The sequence below is a fragment of the Carettochelys insculpta genome, chromosome 31 (genome assembly GCF_033958435.1).
Source record: "Carettochelys insculpta isolate YL-2023 chromosome 31, ASM3395843v1, whole genome shotgun sequence".
Classification (NCBI taxonomy): domain Eukaryota; kingdom Metazoa; phylum Chordata; order Testudines; family Carettochelyidae; genus Carettochelys; species Carettochelys insculpta.
Genome location: NC_134167.1, coordinates 8,182,582 through 8,189,159, shown reverse-complemented (window position 1 = coordinate 8,189,159; position 6,578 = coordinate 8,182,582).

Below are 6,578 nucleotides of genomic sequence, written 5' to 3'. Positions count from 1 at the left end.
CCCTCTGTCTGTCTGGCCTGCTGCAAACTGCTCTTGAGCAGTCTCTCTGCCTTTCAACTCACAACTCCAGTTAGGTGGCTAGGCTTGTGGTGGCGGGGAGGTCTGCACTACCCTCTCCAATGCTTTGTCCACCCCCAGTGCACGCCAGAGTTACAGCAATGGCACAGAAGTTCAGTGGTGTAGATGTGTCTTACGTTAATGGATGGGGTTTTTCTGTGAATTGTGGTGATCCACTCGCTATAGCAGTGGTAGCTAGGTCAACAGAAGAATTCTTCCATGTCTACCCCAGGGTTAGGTCAGCTTAATTAAGGTACTCAGGCTGCATTTTTCACACCCCTGAGCAACAGAATCAGCGTTCCCTCTAAGCTGAGTATTTGGGCAGTCGCCCAGGAGAGATTCAAGTGCTGCCCAGCTGATTAGCAGAGCACCCATAGATGGCAGTGTGTATTTCTACTGGTGGTGCACATCCTTATATGCCTTGGTGCACATAACAATGTTTATTCTGCCCCATATGGAAAAAATTACGGGGAACCCAGACTGTAACTTGGTTGAGCTAAGTTTTCAGTGCAGACCAGGCCTCAGGAAATCCCGTAAGCCAGGAAAGTTCTCGTTTGTGTCTTTTGTAGCCGCCCCCATGTTCACATTACCGGTACTCATTCTTTGTACAATGTGCATGTGCCTCTGCCAGCTGTCATCTCGGAACCACCCACTGCTGGGGACAAAAGGAGCTTCCCAAGGCAGATGCTAATGACCATTGCACAGCTTCCCTGGCACCACAAATAGGCCTTGTACCAGGTCCCTGCCCCGAGGAGCTTCTGTCTCCACTGCTGTCAGTTGGCACCTTGTAATGGCAAGCATCCTGCATGGCTTGACTAGAAACTCCCCTAGAAAGTGATGCTCCCTGGGCTCGGAAGGGGTCCACAAACCAGGCCAGAGAAGTGTTGTCAGGAGCTAATGGGCTGCAGTAGGGGCCTTGCACAGTAAAGAACACGCAGACCTGGCAGTTGTAGGGAACAAGCCCATTCCCACGGGCTGGGAACCTGAGCAAACAGCCAGGGCTGCTCCATTAGCCTCAGCACTTACATGTTCCTGGTGTTCCCTGGGTGCCGCACTAGAGTTGTCGTTTACAGTTACTAGCCATGGGCCAGACCTATCCCGCCTGCTCCTGCATGTAGATGGGCTCAGATGGGAGAGGGCAAATCAAAATCAAACCTGGATCTGGCTCCCCGATTCTCACGTGGGGCAGCAGAGGCGATCATGGGCTGTGCTACACTTGCCCCCACGCCCTCATTCCTGGGGCAGGAGGGAGTGGAACTTGTACCCAAAGTTTGTGGCGTGAGTCCAGGAACACTATTTACATTAGGGATGTAGAATCCTGTTTAATTAGTGAAGCAGTTAAACTTTAGCTGATTAAACGGGTGTGTGTGTGTGTGTGTGTGTGTGTGTGTGTGCGCACGCGCGCCAGGGGCTGGAGTGGCCCTCCCCTGTTGTAAATGGACCCGCTCCAGCCAGACTGGAGCATCCCCACTGTGCTCCTGGGGCTGCCACGCACCAGAGCAGCTCCAGCCAGGTTAGAGCAAGCATGGGAGGGCCTGTTGTGGACAGTGGCTTCTTTGGCTGGACTGCAGCACCCCCTCCCATGGCAGACCCCACAGGGCTGAGTTGCCTCCTGCTCCAGGGCTGCTCCATCCCACACCATTTAAACATAATTGGTAAACCTCCTCTGTTTAAACATCCCTAACTTGCACCCCTTTCTCACTCAACTGGAACCGTACGCATCGTAACATACACACACATACGGCAAACCAGGCCAGATTCCTTTCCTATCTTTCAGGTTCGTCCCAGTCTCTCATCTCTCTAGAGGGGCACAAACACCCTGTGTGAGATGCACCCTGGTGAGAAACGCTCCTTGCCAGAGACGGAACTGTGTCCCCAAATCCAGACGCCTCTTAGGCCAGGAAACGACTCAAATCCAGGCTGGACTGTGCCTTATGTCTACAGAGACGCTGGGGGTGGCATGTCTGCCACTCAGTGGGAGCTGAAGGCATTGCAAGGGCACAAGAATGAATGTTTCATCTTCCTTGACCGCTTCAGGTAGGACATATAGTCCAGTGGTTTGGGCATGGCTGCGATTCCAGCGTGCTGGAGTTTCTAGTCAAGTCCCGCTTCTGCTACAGACCAGCTATGCGACCTTGGTCAAGCTACTTAACCCAGCATCCTCAAAGGTATTTAGGGTCCAACATCCATTGAAACCACCTTTGGCCCTTGGCGTTAGGCTGTCCGCCCAGTGGGGTAACTAGCACTTTCTAAGCTTGACGCGGTGGTGTGAGGTCATCCGCCACAATAGGCCTGGGAAGGCTGTGTAAGTGTCAAGGAGAGATAGGGTGCAGCGTGTGTTTGTGGGAATCTGAGATGAGCCTGCCAAAAGCAGCAGCTAAGAAACCATCTGGGAGAGGGGTTGACAAGTCGGTTGTACAAAAGTTGTGTTTCGCTGCTCCCTGATGGAGAAAAGTGGTACTGGCAGTGAACCAACCATCTGACTGCACAGGTGGCACTTTCATGGAGGCACGGTAGGTAGGGTCTTGCTCATGACAAAGGATCCCCATTATAGTCGCCCCCCCCCCCTAAAAATTTAATGGCACAGACAAGTGTGGTGAGTGTATGCATAATGGTGACCTCATTAGCATGCTTAGGAAACACACTGCCCAAGATTTGTTAGTGCGCTCTGAACCCTTCTTGTCCAACCAAACCTACCAAAGGCCTCTTTGTAGGTGTCCAGGCACCATTACTCAGCCATGTGCAAAGGGCTTTCTCCTTAGTGTGACATAGTGACCTGCTACAACCTGGATCTTTCCTCTTCGCCATTGCCACAACATTGGCTTTAGACTGCATCTGAAGGCTACTTCAGCTGAAGTGCAGGGAAGGGATTGGGGTGTGTGTGTGTGTGTGTGTGTGTGTGTGTGTGTGTGTGTGTGTGTGTGTGTGTGTGTGTGTGTGTGTGTGTGTGTGTGTGCGCGCACGTATGCATTTAAAAGGGGTGTTTAAGCAGTCAGGTGCTGTTCTGACATGGACCTGAGGTTGTCATCACAAGCTTGGGCTGGGTTTTGTTTGCCACCCGAAGGTTCAGGGAATAAATTCATTTGCGTGCAGATTCTCCAGGCAATGGAGATTCCCTAAGGTCACTTGACTCGGGGGGGGGGGGGGGTGTCCAATGTGTGTGTGGAAAGAAGCCATACAGTTCTTGTTCCTCTCACAGGGTGGTGTGGAAGAGAATAGACTGCCCACCCTCCCCCAGGTTTGGGTTCAGGAGTCCCATCCAGGAACCTGATTCATCCATAATCTTTCTCCTCCCCCACAGATTGCTTGTGCCTTGTTAGCCCTGCTATGTCCCTGCAGAGCAGCAAGGCTCCTATGGTTGCCAACTCACCAAGACTGGCTTGGAATCTCCAGGCATTAAAGATTGTAATGTGATGCAATCTCCAGGAAAACATCCAGCCAAACCTGGCAATCCTGTGGAAGCTCTGTGGTAGTAACAAGAGGCCTCCTCTTTCTCCCTCCCAGTCTTCTGTGAGGAATCCTGACTGGCTTTATTTCAAGAACCAGACAAGGACCCACCCCAGCTCTGCTGGTCCCAGGCCAGGCTAACTCTTCGTATGGCAGGCTCAGAGAGGATACTACATATGGTGTGTGTATAGGTTAAGGCCCTTTCCAAACACATGCCCTATCCTCCCCTTTACGGCTCTGCAGGTCTCCTCCCTGCACCCTGATCCTTTGTCCTCTTCCCAAACTCTACTTTGCACTTTTGTTCATTTAGCCCTGCTGCTGGGAAATGAGCCTTCTTCTCACCACACCCCTCCCTTCCCTCTTAGCTGGAACTTCCAGCTTTGCTCTCCTCCCGGAACTGTTTGTTTGGACACATGCAAGCCACTTGTGGTGTGCAGCTGTGCGAGGCACTAGGTATTATACATCCAGTAGATCCTCAGCATTGCGAGCACCTCTGGAACAGTTGTATTACATCATATTCACATTGGGCTCTTTCAAAAGTTTATAACTGAATATTGACTCAATACAGCTTTGAAACATCACGCTGCAGAAGAAAAAGCTGCTTGTACCCCTCTTAGTTGAAATGCAGCAAGCACAGAAATAGTAACCTTGCCTTGTCAATGTATTAGAACTTTCCCTTTTTAGTAGTTTGTATTTAACACAGCACCATACAGCATTGTTTTTTTGTCTCTGTTGTTGCCTGAGTGCATACTTCTGGTTCCAAATGAGGCAGACAGTTGACAGGGTCATTCATAACCAAGGTACCACTGTACACAAATTCTCTCCCTTCCTACTGTTTTGGTTGTGAGACACCTTAATATTTTTTTCCACTCTGCAAACTATTAGTGTTCAAATTAAAAACCCTGAGATCAGTAAATGGCTGGTATGGACTTTTGGGTGGTAAAGCGGGATTCATCAAGTCTGCAAACATAAGCTGAAAATTTACCAAACAGCAGCCTTCCCATTTTTACCAAAACAGTAAAATGTAAGTGGAGACAAATTCCCCCATCCTCCTTTTTCTCCTTTCCATGGAGAAGAGATGAATAATTAACCACCACTCAGTAGTTTACTAAAATACAGCCCCTGAAGTAGCGTTGTCGAGTCACAGGAACCAACCATTTCCCAGACAACCTTCTTTTTTTTTTAAAATGATATTTTCACTTACGTCCAAAGTCTCAGTAGTGAGGAACTGTGCTCTTTGAGTGGCTGTTGGTTCTGAAGGCTAATGATGACCATTTCAATATCAGATGTTAATGGTCACTGCTATTTTAGCTATTATGGGATTGTTGCAGTACATGGTTACTCTGCATTCTGAGCTCTCGGTCATTCTCTGACTTTAGTGGTTTGTACAGTGAGCAATTAACCACAAAACAAGTTTCCAGATGTGATTAACAAAGAAGTGTTTCCTATGCTATACAGCTACCCAGAGATTCCTGCTTTTGGATTGATGAGGGATAGTCTGTTAGATAACACAGACTTCTATGAGAAGGCACTGTCCCATTTAATTAATTAGGAAGCTAACTAGTTTGGTGCCGTTTGATTTGATGTCAGGGATCACTTCCAGCCTTGAAACTTTGCAGGGACACTCATAAAGCTTGTTTTGTGAGACTGCTGGGTGGCCTAATTACTTCATGGCCCCTGCAGCATAATGCTAGAAGGCACATGTCCCTTGGTAATAGGAATTTAAGTTATTGCTTGTGGGTAAGGAGCATTTGAGGTGGCAGAATTAAAAGAAATCAATAGTAGTGGAACAGTTACATCTATTCACTACCACTAGCTAGAGATTAGCTCACTGAAATCCTGAGCATCAAGTAAACTACAACCTCTCACTGAGCTTACTTGTGAACAGCTGCTTGGGTAGAAAACCCTTTGTCAGCAAATGTGATATTTTCAGTAATGCCACCTTGCCCTCACCCTAGGTGATTACACCCTCCCCTTAAGAGGGAGAAAGTGAATTATCTCCAAGTTCTCAGATTGGGAAAAAGCCACTTTTCTAATCAAATTACCTTCCACCAAAACCACCATTGCATGTTAAATTTAGTGTCTGCCATGCTCAATCACATTGCTGTGCACTGCAGACTCAGTATTAACTGGCTACAATAGGACCTCTCACACTTGGCAAACCTGCTCTCAAGAGGGTCTAGCAGGTCATCAGTCCAAGGCCTGGCCCCAGAACAGACAGCACCAAGAACAGTTCAGTCTACTGCTTATTAGAGAACCAGAGGTTGAGTGGCATAGAGCTTTAGTGGATTTCATTGATTCTCCCTCTATAACCATGGCATACCATGCTGGTTTTGTCATGCTAGCTGAAACATCTGAAGCGGAGACTACATCACCACAACTGAAGCAGAGATAGCTGGACAGGGACCTTTAGTTTCCCCCTTTAACATTCTGCCCCTCCTACAGAAATCAGCTGCATTTTTTCCCCTACTTTGTACAGTGTAAGTGACACCCTGAGTAGCATAGTAGCAGAGGGGTAGCCTTGTTAGTCTGGATCTGTAGCAGCAGCAAAGGGTCCTGTAGCACTTTATAGAGTAACAAAAGTTTAGAGCAGGAGCTTTTGTGGGTTAACTCACTTCTTCAGATGCATCTTCAGGAGCACCTGAAGAAGTGAGTTAACTCACGAAAGCTCATGCTCTAAACTTTTCTGTTAGTCTATAAGGTGCCACAGGACCCTTCATTGCTGCTCCTGAATAGCACAGTGACTCAAGCTGCCACCACCACCTGGGCTGCTGGGAGGGAGAAAAGAGAATTAGTTCTGGGAGAAGGAGCTTTCTTGTAGATGTCATGGGGGTGTCTAGCTCAGCAGATCCTTTCTAGCACTTCTCAGTATCAGAGATAAACCAACAGCTACTAGACTATCCAAGGGGGTGGGGGGAGAGGAGTAGAGAGGAGCACTGGGGCACTTATTGATACCAGACTGGTCTTCTATTAAGCACTAACACAACACCACAGCTATTCATGCTGGTATAATGCTTGCCTTGTCACAGCAGAGATTTGTATCACTCAGCTACACTGAGTTTACTAGCCCCAAA